Source organism: Budorcas taxicolor, chromosome 2 (assembly GCF_023091745.1).
Source record: "Budorcas taxicolor isolate Tak-1 chromosome 2, Takin1.1, whole genome shotgun sequence".
Taxonomy (NCBI): domain Eukaryota; kingdom Metazoa; phylum Chordata; class Mammalia; order Artiodactyla; family Bovidae; genus Budorcas; species Budorcas taxicolor.
The window spans coordinates 7493050-7506603 of NC_068911.1; the positions used below are offsets into that span (position 1 = coordinate 7493050).

Here is a 13554-nt window from a genome sequence, read left to right on the forward strand (position 1 = left end):
CTAGATGAAGGTGAGGCGAGTAGAAGCTGGGAGGCCGCAGCTCTCCTGTGCTCCTCCAACAGTTGCTCCACAGCCTTCATGTAGAGCACATGATAGCGGTCCACCTGTTCCTCGGTGGGCTGCGGGCACTGGGGCACCTGGATGGGGCGGCCCACTGCCGGAACAGGGGGCACAGGTCAGGAGAGGGACCTTGGCTGCACACAGCTGATAGCGGCCCTCTCCCTTCGAGCTGGGCATTTACCCACAGTGGTGATGGGTCTGGCGAAGGGCACCAGACCCAGGACCTGGCTGAGATGAGACCACGGCCCCAGAAGATGCAAGGAGAAATGTCCACGAGCTTCTTGATGGTGACCTGGAAGAGACGCTGCCAGGAGTCTGGGGCAGAAGCCTTAACTCTGAAGATGTCATTCTCCCCAAAGGAGTACACGGGCACCAGAGGGGCACTGGGAAGGTGGGGAGACAAGAGAGAAGAGGGCTGGTCAGATCAGCGGCTCTAGGAGGGTCCCCACATTCCTCCCCCACAGGTTCCCACTTTCCAAGGCCATCTGAAGCCAACGATGGTGCTCCAAAGAAATATCTAGAAGAAGGGACTTGCATTTCTTAAGATTAATGTATACTCTAACTTCTTATATACATTTTCTCATACAGTCTCAACCAGACCATGGTGGCAAGATGGGTATTTATCCTTTTTCACACAAAGGATCATGCAGTCTCATGCCTGTGAGAGGGTATCATAAAATAATGTGAGCTGAGGGAGTCTGAGACCCAGGGTCCAGCGATTCGCACTGGGATCTTGTCTCTCTGTGGAAGGAAGCCTGGGGAAGGGGCTCAGGGCTGAGCACAGAGCGCACACTGAAGGGCTGCCCAGAGCGCCCTCTAGAGGTGGTCATGGTATAAGCTCTGGGGACACACAGTCCAGTCCAGGGGGCAGGTGTGTAGGGATAAAGTGTAGATCTCTAGACACAGTGAGGTTTCGACCATTGAGAGGAGTCCCAGCTGGACAGCCATTCACCCAGCCATTCACCCGTGCCTCACTGCCAGGAGGACAAAACTTTTACGATTTTGGTAAGGAGAGTGAGGAAGAGCTCCCCTGGGATGTCATACAGGGCCTCATGGGCTCCCCCGACCAGAATGAACAGAGCCTGGCCCAGCTGGGACTGGGACAGTATAAAATCCTGACTCTGGTGATTTGAAGAACATAGTCCTGTGGACAATAGGGAGTGCAGAAACAGCTGGTGCACCCTCCTTGGCCCCCTAGTCTGTCACGCCTGTGCTTTTGCACAGGAAACATGAAATAACCATCCCTTTCCAGACTCCCTACCCTGTCCCCCTGTCAGTGTGTGCTACAGCGCCTCTTCCAGCAAGGATGCAGGACACTTACTCCAAAACCATCCACTGATGCCCACTGTGAGCCTGGCCAATGTTCAAGTCAGGTCCCTGGGCTGGGTGCTGGGTGGGGTCCACTCTGGCAGGCGTCAGGTGGCGTCACCTCCTCCCCCTCATCTCTAGACTCATCATAAGACCTAACACAGTCTCCGCAGAATGGGATGTAGAAGATGCCGTTAAGCGAGGTTCCCGAGAACTGAAGCCCGGGGACTGCTGGGAGATTCCTGTGCTCTCAGTGCCGAAGTTACAGAAGATTCCGACGCTGGTGATCCCATGAGGGTAGGCAAGCAGCAAGTAGTTCCCGTGGAGGGGTTTTCACCAGCTGTGGGGTCCAGGGAGCAGGATGAGGGGAAGAAAGCAGAGATGGCAGGATACCAGGCGAAAAGTCCTCCCTCCACACCCACAGACTTCAGGGTTCAAGGCCCTATAGTGGAGTCAAGTGCACACTGGGTCCCCTGTCGATTACCATCCAGCGCTTCTGGGGGCTAACTCACAGCCAGGGTGGCCACCAGGCCTGGACAAGAGACAGCACGCACTGGCCTTATCAGTTCAGTTCAGTCGCTCGGTCATGTCTGACTCTTTGTGACCCCACTGGCCTTGTCAGGCGACACCAAACCTGATGAAGCAGAGCAGAGGCAGGAAGAACTGATGCCTAAGTCTTCCAGAAAAGAGGCCACTGGGAGAGTGGAGCTGGACCAGGTGCCCCCGGAGGGGAGGAGGTGACCGCAGGTCCTGAGACCCAGGGCTCCCCTGCTCACCAGCACACAGGGTGTAGTCCTGGAAGACAGGAAGATGGAGGCGACAGGGCAGGCTGAGCAGGTGGGGCTGGAGGCCAGGGAAGAGGTGGGAGAAGCTGCTGGTCTCTGTGTTGAAGGTGCTGAAGACCCCGAGGGCCAGGACCCCAAGAGGGTGAAAGCTCCACAAAGAGGTAGTTGTGGGAGGGACCCAACTCTGTGGTGTCCACCAGCTGGGGATGGAGGGTGCACACCAGGGGGGTGGGGGTGGGGGTGATGGTCCCTAGGGTCTACCCTGAAGCCCAGCTCCCACTCAGCATAGAGCTCCACAGTGCCTCAGCGAGATGGGGAGGTGGTCCCAGAAATGTCTCCAGATGGCCCAGCTGGGGACCCAGGCAAAGCTGTGGCCTCCTGCCCAAGGTATGTTTCTGTCTCCATAGAGCCCATCCAGGTAGTGGACCACTATGATCCAGGCCCAGCTCAGAAGTACAAGGAACAAGATAGCCAGACACGCCTGGGCTGGAGGGGGTGTGGTGTGTGTGTGTTGAGGGGGTACTCTGACTCTGGAGGTTTAAGTCCCAGGTTCCCCCTTTACACGCCCCCCCCCCCCCCCCCGACTCTGTTCCAGGACTTCTGGCCCATCTGTCCAATCCACATCTTTCTCACCTCTTGAAGGACCTGCCCCAGAGATCCCAGCCCCGCCTCCCTCCCAACTGGTATGGGGAAGCAGAGAGCCAGACCCAGGGGTGCTCAGAACTTTAGGGACTCACTCAGCCCCAGAGAGTAGGAGATCCATTGCAGGAGGGCACACTCCTGGAGGCCCCAGGCAGAGGTGGTTGGTGGAGCCTGGCCTTCTGTAGAGAGGAGTCACACACGGGCCACTATGGCTCTGAAGCTTTCTGTCTTTTGGCCCAAGCCCCTGGCCCTGACCCCCGACCTGGGTTCTGCCCTCATTTCTGCCCCCTCTATTGACCTGCACAATGGACCATCACAAGCCCTGGCAAGGGTGGGTTAACCACTACTTGGGTTCACAGGGCTGTGACCAGCAGCTGGTGAGGGAGGGGGAGACAACATATCCCTCCTCCCCTTTCTATTCCATCTTCCCCCAGCTGACTCTTCTGGCCAAGCAATGGCCCCCTGCTTGCACCTAGCTCGCCCTTGCTGGAGATGGGAAATTCCTTTCCTCAGATGAAGATCAATGTGTTGACCGATACACTGACTAAACATTTCTAGGTACCAACTTTAAGTGAGTGGAGCCCCTCTCTCCTTCTGACATGGCCCATCTCTGTCTGTGGGGTCTGTTTCTCTCTAAATTCGGTTCTCGCCTATCGCACTTGTCTCTCCTTGAATTATTTCTGCGATGAGACATCAAGAACCTGAGCTTCATTAAGTGCTGACACCAGGTATGTGATCTCAGTTGGAAGACCGTGGGTTTTGGCTGGGTTTGGGTCCCGGCTGAAGGGGTTCAAGTCCTAATCTGAGTTACATAGTTTCAGGATCAGTAAGCTTTGGCAAAACACAAACAAATAAGAAATACCAATATCCATTAAGCAAAGAAGCCTGAGCTCACATGAAATCTATAATCAAACCCTACTCAAATAAAGGCTTCGTAGGCTCTGCTGGTTCGTTTGCGACACTCATATTTTGCCAATTAAAAAAAAAAAAAAAGGAGAGAGAGAGAGATACCAGCTAGTCAGGACCTCCAGGCTGGAAATGAAGCTATGGTGGGTGAAAAAATGACTATAGAACTTATCACCTGAGAAGGACCTAGGTAAGTTACAGGACTGCCAAGATTTTAATCCAAGGATGAGAGAAAATTCTTCCACTGAAAAAATTTTCTAAGACAGCAGAAGACAGAGTTGCATTCAGTTACATTTTCCAACAAGTTATTCTCTTCACATCCTGGATAAAGACACAAAGCCGTTCAGGAGACAGGACAGACAGAAGTCAAAGTAGGCTGTGACCACAGAAGGGCCGGCAGCCTGTTTCAGCTGACCATCTCATTGGGCAGATGCCATGCGTGTGATGATGATGGTGGTGACGGTGATGATGGCAATAATCATTGGCTCTTATTTTGCCAATCTCTGTTCTAAGTCCTTCAATCTGAGTAATTTTATCTTCACAAGAGTTCTCTCTCATTTGCGTGAATGAGTTCATGTGGGTCTAATGCTGGGCTTGCAGTGGGATTGCGTGCTGGTAAAATAAATCCCTGCTTCATCTGGTCTCCCAGCCCCCAGGGAACATGAAGGATGGGAAGAGATGCAGAAGTGAGCTATGTACTTCAAACTATCTTTTCTATCACTGGGGATAGTTTCAACACTCCCTACTGTCAGGTACCTAGACTCTTATCAGCTTTTGTTCATGGTATTTGAACAAAAATACCTATTGCCTTCACCTACCTAAATCCTAAGTCCACTATTCAAGCCTAGCCCTAGCCCTCTGGGGAGCTCCCCTCCTCAACTCCATCCTGAAACCCTATAGCTCTTAGCTAAGCACTTGCCTGTATTTACAGTGGGAGAAGTGACCCAGCCAAGGGAAGAGACATATGCAAGCTCATGCAGCAGAATTAAGTCTCTCTGGGAGGAGAATTCAAGGTCGTGATACTCAGTCTAAGGCAGCAAGTCCATACCCACTAGGATGGGCTGGAATATACGTGGAACTGGTTACACCCGAAGCGGGAGTCTGAGCTCGGCTGACATCCATTTCTAGGAAATGGTAGTGTGGGAGAACTTTAGCTTTTATTGGCTCTTATTGGACAGTAGCATGGCAGTCGATGGGGGGCTCAGGCACTGGGATTGGGGGCGGGGCGGAGTGTGAGGTGGGGAGGGGTGAGGCCAGGGCTAGATGAAGGTGAGGCGAGTAGAAGCCGGGAGGCCGCAGCTCTTCTTGTGTTCCTCAAACAGTTGTTGCACAGCCTTCATGTACAGCATGTGATAGTGGTCCACCTGCTCCTCGGTGGGCTGCAGGCACTGGGGCACTGGGATGGGGTGGCCCACTGCAGGGACAGGGGGACACAGGTCAGGGGAGGGGCCTCAGCTGCCTATGCAGCTCACACTGGCCTTCTCCCCTGGACACGGGCGCTCACCCACCTCACCACAGTGGTGACGGGTCTGGCCAAGGGCATCAGGCCCCAGGACTTGTTTGAGAAGAGACCGCGGCCCCAGAAGATACAAGGAGAAATGCCCACGAGCTTCTTGAAGGTGATCTGGAACAGATGCTCCCAGGAGTCTGGGGCAAAAGCCTTAACTCTGAAGATGTCATTCTCCGCAAAGGAGTACACAGGCACCAGGGAGGCTCTTGGTTGGGGTGGGGGGGGGGGGCGGGTGGTGCAAGAGAGAAGACGGCTGGTCAGATCAGGGGTCTAGGAGTGCCCCCACATTCTCCCCCACAAGATACCACTTCCCAAGACCGTTTGAAGCAAATGACAGTGGCTACAAAGAACTCTCTGGGAGAAGGGACTTATGTTTCTTGAGAAACGAGTGTGTACTGGGCCATCGTCTATACATTTTTCCACACAGTTACCAACCACCATATGGTGGAAAGGTGGGTATTAACCCTGTATCACAAGTAAAGAAGCGTGGGGCCCTCCCTGGTTGTCCAGCGGTTAAGAATCCACCTGCCAATGCAGGGGATGGGTTTGATTGCTGGTCCCCGAAGGTCCCACATCCGGTAGGGCATGAAGTCAGTGTACTCAACTGTGCCGGTGAGCCTAGGGCCTGTGATCTGCAACAAGGGAAGCCACCAGAGATGCCCGAGTACCACAGCTGGAGACTAGACCCCAGTCACTGTAACTGGAGAAAGCCCACACAGCAATGAAGACCCAGCACAGCCAAAATGAACACATGAATAATAGATGGATTAAAAAAAAAAGAAGTGTGCAAGTTCTTGTCTGTGAGACGGTGTCGTTAAAGATTGTGAACCCAGGGTGTCTGAGTCCCAGGGTCCAGCAGTTTGTACTGTGATCCTGTCTCTCTGCGTGGGAGGAAGCCTGGGGAAGGGGCACCAGGGCTAGGCACAGAGGAAACACCCAAGGTCTGCCAAGAGCGCCCCCTAGAGGTGGTCATGGTGGAAGCTCTGGGGACACACAGCCCACCTCCAGGGGACCGGCGTGTAGGGATAGAGTGCAGATCCCCAGAGACATTGTGAGGTTCTGACCTTTGAAGGCAGCCCTGGCTGGGCCCCCACTCACCTGTGCCTCAGTGCCAGGCGGACGAAGCCTTTACGATTCTGGAGAGTGAGGCAGTGCTCCCCTGGGATGGCATGCAGGGCCTCGTGGGTTCTGCCGATCACGATGACCACAGACTGGCCGAGCTGGGAGTGGACAGAGTAAAATCCAGGCTCTGGTGGTTCACAGAACATGCTCCTGTGGACAAGAGGGGGTGCAGGGACAGTCAGTACCCGCTACTTGGCTCCCTAATCCCTCAGCCTGCCCTTTAGCACAGGAAGTATGAGCTCTCCACCTTTTCCCTTCCAAACTCCGTATCCCCGTGCCTCTGTCCGTGTGCCCCACAGCACCTCTCCCAGCAAGGATGTGGAACGCTCGCTCCCAAACCAGTCACTGACCCCCACTGTAAGCCTGGCCAATGTTCAAGTCAGGTCCCGGGGCTGGGTGGCGGGTGGGGGGCCACTCTGGCAGGAGTGGGGGGACCCCTCCTCCGCCTCAGGTCAAGACTTGAAAGAAAAGTGAAGTCGGTCAGTCGTGTCTGACTCTTGCGACCCCATGGACTGTAGCCCACCAGGTTCCTCTGTCCATGGGATTTTCCAGGCCAGAATACTAGAGTGGGTTGCCATTTCCTTCTCCAGGAGATCTTCCAGACCACGGGATTGAACCCAGGTCTCCCACATCATAGGCAGACGCTTTACCGTTTGAGCCACCAGGGACAAGACTTACCATATGACAAAAAGTAGTCTCGATAGACTGGAAGGTAGAAGAGGTCGTTCAGCCTGGTGGTCTAGGGCTGAAGCCTGGGGAACTGCTGGGAGAAGCCCGCGCTCTCAGTCGCGAAGTTACAGAAGTGTCCAAAGCGCATGTGGGTGAGTGACCAGCAGCTAATTGTGGTTTGGGGGCAGCTCTGCCGTTTTCACCAACTGTGGGAGGGGGGTGGGCAGAATGAGGGGAAGAAAGCAGAGAAGGCAAGATACCAGCTGAAAAGACCTCCCTTCCCACCAACAGACGTGAGAGTTCAAGGTCCTACTAGGGTGTCAAGGACACAAGGGCTGCCCTCTGGATCACCATCCCATTGCCTGACCTGTTGCCTGAACTTAGGCAGCCAGGGCTCAGACTCAGCCTGGGGAGGGGCAGATAAGGGACAGAGAAGAAGCAGAAGGTGGAGGGTGACCTGTTACCTTAATGGGAAAATAATCCCTTAAGTGTTTCCAAACAGTCCGGTTCCTCATCCACTCAAAAAGCCTTCCGTCTGGGGCAGAGCGATAAGGGCGGGGTGGAGGAATTCCTGGAGACACCCTTTATCACCTCTTCTCCCCGCACCCTTGTTTAAGCGCTCACCTTGGCGGCGTGTGTCCCGGTCCAGGAATAACCATACCGAGTAGAGAACAGAGAGCCACCAGAGGGGGGTAAAGAGGAGGAAGAAGGCAAGAAAGGAAAAGAAAGGGCCTGGGTACAAATGAGAAAGAAAAATCAATTAGCTTTTAAAACCACAATGACTTCTCCCCTCCACTCTCACCAGTGAGAACGCCGCCCATCTCCCAGCTGGACCTCTCCCCCTCCCTTTGTCTTGGGCCTCCACGCAGGTGGGGTTCTCCTTCCCCTCCCCATTCTTAGGCTCCCCTTTTCCCTAGTGTACCCTGGGCACTGCTCTGCTCACCCATGAAGAGGAAAGTGAGCATGTATTGGCAGGTGCTCAGTACTTCCAGCCACTGTTTCTGCAGGGTTTTCTGGCTGCGGGAAGGCATCAGGGCGGTGGAGACTTTCAGGTGCTGCCCTTCTGCCAGCAGGGCTCCTGGACCAGGGGGACAAAGGATGGAGGCTTTGATAGGAGCTTGGGTAACCTTTCCAGTCTGAGTGGCTAAGTCCCTGAGGCCTTCCGCGATTGCTCACAGGAGACTGTGCAAGTGGAGACCTTTGAATCTGAAGCTCCACAGGTCTCCAGGCTCCTGACAACTGATCTTGAAACTTCTCCAGTGGGTGGGTTTGTGTGACCGCTGGGCGGGGCTGAGCGGTGGGTTAGGGCCTGATACCCAGATTCCCCTCCAGGTGCATTAGGAATCTTGTGGGGGAGGGGTCACAGAAGAAGCCAGAGAGCCCACCGACTGGGTCTCAGCCGAGACCGTGTGATCTCCAGAATGGCTAGCAGATCCTGGGGTCTCGCCCCATTTCTGTTTGCAGGTCTCCGGGAGTGTCTAGGCCACTGTGGAGCACAGCCAGGCATGTGGATATCCGTGCTGCGCACAAACCCACCAGCCAGTTCAGTTCGGCCGCTGAGTCGTGTCCGACTCTGTGACCCCATGGACTGCAGCACATCAGGCTTCCCTGTCCATCACCAACTCCTGGAGCTTGCTCAGACTCGTCCTGTCCATCCAGTCAGTGATGCCATCCAACCATCTCATCCTCTGTCATCCCCTTCTCCTCCTGCCCTCAATCTTTCTCAGCATCAAACCCACCAGCACAGCAGGTCAATCAGGACAGAGTCCAGGGCTGGTATTGTTGTGAAAGGGCAGCCAGGATTTCAGGCCCCCAAAACGAACCTTCACTTCCCAGAGCACACTGGAGTCAGCGGGAGGAGTTTGGGGCGTGACACCAAGGCCCACCCTCAGGTGCTTTAGGGACTCTGTGACCTCTAGTGTGGCCAGTGGATCCTGGTGTGTCTGTGGGTCTTCGACAGTGTCTAGGCCCCTAGGAGGTGCAGCCAGGCGTGTCGATATTCCAGCCAAGCACAAACAGCACAGGTGGTTTCCACCTTTAATTTCAGTCCCCATGACATCCACTGAGGGAACTGTTAGGGGAAGCACACTGACTGAAACTGCCCACCCTGGCCAGGCACCATAGTAATTATTTGCATGAGTTGTTTTATGACAGGAGGTCCTGCTAAGGAACATGGAACTAATCAGCTACCACCAACCAGAAGAGTTCAGGAAAGGTCAAAAGGAGACACCACATGTCCGACCACCTCCCAGAAAATCTTCTCTCTGGCATCCATCTTGGCTGAATAAGGTGTACACCACCAGGAAGGGCTCTGAGTCAGAATGATTGTCTAAGGACAACCCAGAAACTAATCCCATCACCATAAAACCCGAGACTGTAAGCCATGTGGCAGAGCTGTTCTCCCGGGTTCCCTTACCCTCCTGCTCTCCACCCGGGTGCCCTTTCCCAATAAAATCTCTTGCTTTGTCAGCAGATGTGTCTCCTCGGACAATTCATTTCTGAGTGTTAGACAAGAGCCCAGTTTCGGGCCCTGGAAGGGCTCCCCTTTCCTACAACAGAACCACTGCGGGCTGGGGGCCGCCTAGCTGAGGAGGAGGTGCCTGTGGCTGGGGACGCCATAGCATGTCCTGTGCGCTTGGAAAGCTGGGAGAGCCGCTGCAGAGAGGCCACACTCAGCCATCCACCAGCGCAGGGGTGAGCCTCGGGGCTCGCTGCACTGGGGCTGGGGACCCAGCTTGGGCGGAGAGAGGCCAGAGAGGTGGCCGCTGCAACTCCTCTTCCCGGCCCCCAGGATCAACTGGGACAGAGTTCACGGTCGGCCCAGGTGTCAAGGACCAGCCTGGGGACAAGGCTAGCTGCCAGAATTTCAGGTCCCAAACATGGACCTTCACCTCTCAGTGCAGTTAGAGGCCTGAAGACTGACATCTGAGTCCTCCTGAAAAGAGGGAGGAAGGCACTGGGAGATGCAGCTGGGACCAGGTGCCCCCAGAGGCTAAGGAGGGCAGGGAGGAGGTGACCGCAGGGACTGGGGGTCCTGAGACCCAGGGCTCCCCTGCTCACCAGCACACAGGATGTAGTCCCGGAAGACAGGAAGATGGCCGGGATGGGGCAGCTGGAGCAGGTGGGGCTCGAGGCCAGGGACGAGGCGGGAGAAGCCGTTGGTCTGTGTGCTGAAGGTGCTGAAGGTTCCACCAAGAGGTAGTTGTAGGAGGGACCCAACACTGTGGTGCCTCCAGCTGGGGACACAGGGTGCACACCAGTTTGGGGCTTCTAAGTTTGGACTTTGGGGGTCATGGCCCCAAAGGTCTACCCTGGGACCAGGGTCTACCCTGAAGCCCAGCTCCCACCCAGCACAGAGCTCCACAGTGCCTCAGCGAGATGGGGAGGTGGTCCCAGAAATGTCTCCAGATGGCCCAGTTGGGGACCCAGGCACAGCCGCGGCCTCCTGCCCAAGGTGTATTTCTGTCTCCATAGAGCCCATCCAGGTAGTGAATTCTAGGATCCAAGCCTGGCTCAGGAGTACAAGGAATAAGGCAGTCATGCACTCCAGGGCTGGAGGTGATGGGAAGGGGTGTGAGGACTCTGACTCCAGAGGTTTAAGTCCCAGCTCCCCCCTTTACCCCCTTCCCTGTTCCATCATTTCCGGTCCATCTGTCCAACCTACATCTTTCTCATCTCTTGAAGGAACTCCCCCAGCCCTGGCAAGAGATCCCAGCCTCGCTTCCCTCCCACGTTGGCATCGGGAAGCAGAGAGCCAGACCCAGGGGTCCTTAGGGCTTCAGGGACTCAGCAAGCTCCAAAACGGAGAAGATCCATCGCAGGAGAGCACTCACCTGGAGGCCGGTGGAGGCGGCTGGCCTTCTGTAGAGGGGAGTCACACAGGGGCCACTGTGGCTCTGAAGCTTTCTGTCTTCTGGCCCAACCCCTGGCTCTGACCCCTGACCTGGGCTCTGCCCTCTTTTCTGCTCCCTCTGCTGACCTGCACAGTGGGCCATCACGAGCTCTGGAAAGGGAGGGTTAACCAGCTCTTTGGGTTCACAGGATTGTGATCAATAGGGCCGAAAGGGGAGACCAGCGACATGGCTTGGAGTCTGGCGGTGAGGAAGGTGTTTGGACTTTGGGGAGGTCAGGACTGGCTCCCTGTGATGAGCACACTGGCAGAGTCCTGGGCCAGTGGAAGTTGCCGTGTGTGTGTGTACCCTGCACAGCAGGACTCCCCCTTTGTCACCCAGGCCTGGCCCCTGTTGGTTAGAGGACCTGCAGGAGGATTTACCCCCTGAGGAGCAACTTAGGCCTCTGTGGGGAGACCTCTGGAGGGAAGGGTTTTATGGGAAAGGCCAAGGGTTGGGGAGCCCCTGCAAGTGCGAGCCCCCTGGGCTGTGGGCACTCCATCCATGCGGGCCGGGCCAGTCCTCACTGTGACAATGGCCCTGTTCAACATGGCTAGAGGCTGTGGAGCAACCACTTTTTCCAGGTCAGGGACTGACACCTTTTTAAATTAATTATTTTTTTGTCTGCGCCTTGCCTTGTGACCAGGGATTGAATCTGGGCCCTTGGCCATGAGAGGGCAGTCCTAACCACTAGACCTACAAGGAATTCCTAGAATGTCACTTTAAAAATCTTTTAAAAACATTTTGATACAATTTTTAAAGATTACTTTTCTTTTAAAAAATTTTTGGCCACACAGTGCAGCCTGTGAGATCTTAGGTCCCCAACCAGGGATTGAACCCTGACCCCCTGCACTGGGGAGAGGGAGTTGTAGCCACTGACTGGCCAAGGAAGTCCCTAAAGGTCACTTCTCGTTTCTAGTTCTTACAACATGTTGGCGCTATTTCCCATCTTGGACAAACATCCTTGAGCCCATCTTAAACTCAGTATTTTATGATGATGCTGATTTCCCCACCCCTACATCTTGACCCTCCCCACTGGTAGGACATGTCTTTTTTTTTTTTTGAATGTCACTTCTTTATTTTTTAATTTATTCATTTGGCTGCGTTAAGCAGGACCTTTCATCCCAGCACACAGACTCTCTAGTTCTGGCACAAGAGTTCCCCGTCCAGAGGAGCCAGGGGATGAGCTGCACGGGCTTAGTTTCTCTGTGGCATGTGGGATCTTAGTTCTCCGACCAGGGATTGAACCAGCATCCCCTGCATTGTAAGGTGGATTCTTAACCACTGGACCACCAGGGAAGTCCTGAGCCACGTTAAATGTCACTTCTTTTACAGAACTCTGATGCGCAACTGTCAGAAGCCTCTGTGACGCATCACATTCTCTCCTGGCACAGAATACTTTCTCTCCATCACCATGATTTTTTAACTCGGACCATTTTTATAGTCCTTATTGAATTTGTTACAATGTTGCTTCTATTGTTTACATTCTGCTTTTTTGACCATAAGGCATGTGGGATCCTAGCTCCCCAATCAGGGATCAAAGCCACACCCATTGCATTGGAAGACAAAGTCTTAACCACTGGACCACCAGGCAAGTCTCCCATCAAGGCAATTTTCTGATCAGTCTCCTGCACACCGTGAGCAACAGAAAAATTGTGCTCATCACTGCAGCCGTCACGATGGGTGCCCAGTGCATGGGAGACGCTCTGTGAATGAAGGGTGGAGACAGGATAGGCTTAGGCTGACACACCCTTTCTGCCCCTGTCCTTGGCCTCACACCTATGCAGCTTCACTGACCAGGGACCTTCTGTTAAGAGGGATATTTCCTCCTATCCCTGCTCAGCCCACTCGCGTCACAGGGCAAGTGATGAGGGTGGCGGGGGCCTGGGTGAGATGAACTTTAGAGTCTAGCCAGAGAGATGCTCAGTCCACGTGGGAAGGTGACCCACCAAGGGGGCCAGGAAGGATGGAAGGATGGTTTCATGGATGAAGTTTTCCTGGGAATCTGGGTAGGAGGAAGGAAGGACAATTTAGCTGTGGATGCAAGTGGACTGTTAGAAGCTGGAAATGTCCTAGGACAGGTGCTTGATTTTTAAAAGGCGTCTGCCAGGGAACATTGGGAGATCAACACAGGAAGGCAGCTGGTGCAAGGCTGGGGAGGACCAGGCTAAAGGGGCCTGCTCTGCTGTCCTCAGGGTACCTCCAGGGGTCTCTGCAAGCCTTGGATGGTCCCCTTGAGACTAGAGGCAAAACCAGCTCTAGGAGGTCTTTTTTTTTCAAGGCTGCTTCCCTTCCCCTTCTTCCAGGAAGCTTTCTTGGGTTCACCCTCCAGATTCCCCTCTCCTGATTCCATGTGACTAAAAGCTGAGGTCCAAGCGCTCTCAATAAGTTTCCACCCTGTCTTCCCTCCTACAATGTGTGTCCCAGCACTATCCCTGGACCCTAGCTCAGGGCTGTGCCTCTCTTATCCTTTCTGCATGGGAGAAGATGCCATCAGGTGAGGAGAGAATAGGGGACGACAGTTTGGGGGCTGTGCGGGAGTGGGGGCCTCTCATCTCATCCTGACAGGGGAAGTCCTTCTCTGGGTCTGGCCTCCAACACACCCCTCCCGAGCTCTGGAATGACAAGGAAGCTTCTAGATTCCCACTCTGCTCTAATATCA

At 54.6% G+C, this 13554-nt stretch overlaps 2 pseudogenes; both read right to left on the minus strand.

The window, feature by feature from the left end:
- On the minus strand, positions 1–4823 carry LOC128043733 (2-acylglycerol O-acyltransferase 3-like; annotated as a pseudogene).
- Positions 4824–4960: 137 nt separating this feature from the next.
- Positions 4961–10997, minus strand: LOC128043735 (2-acylglycerol O-acyltransferase 3-like; annotated as a pseudogene).
- Positions 10998–13554: the final 2557 nt, after the last annotated feature.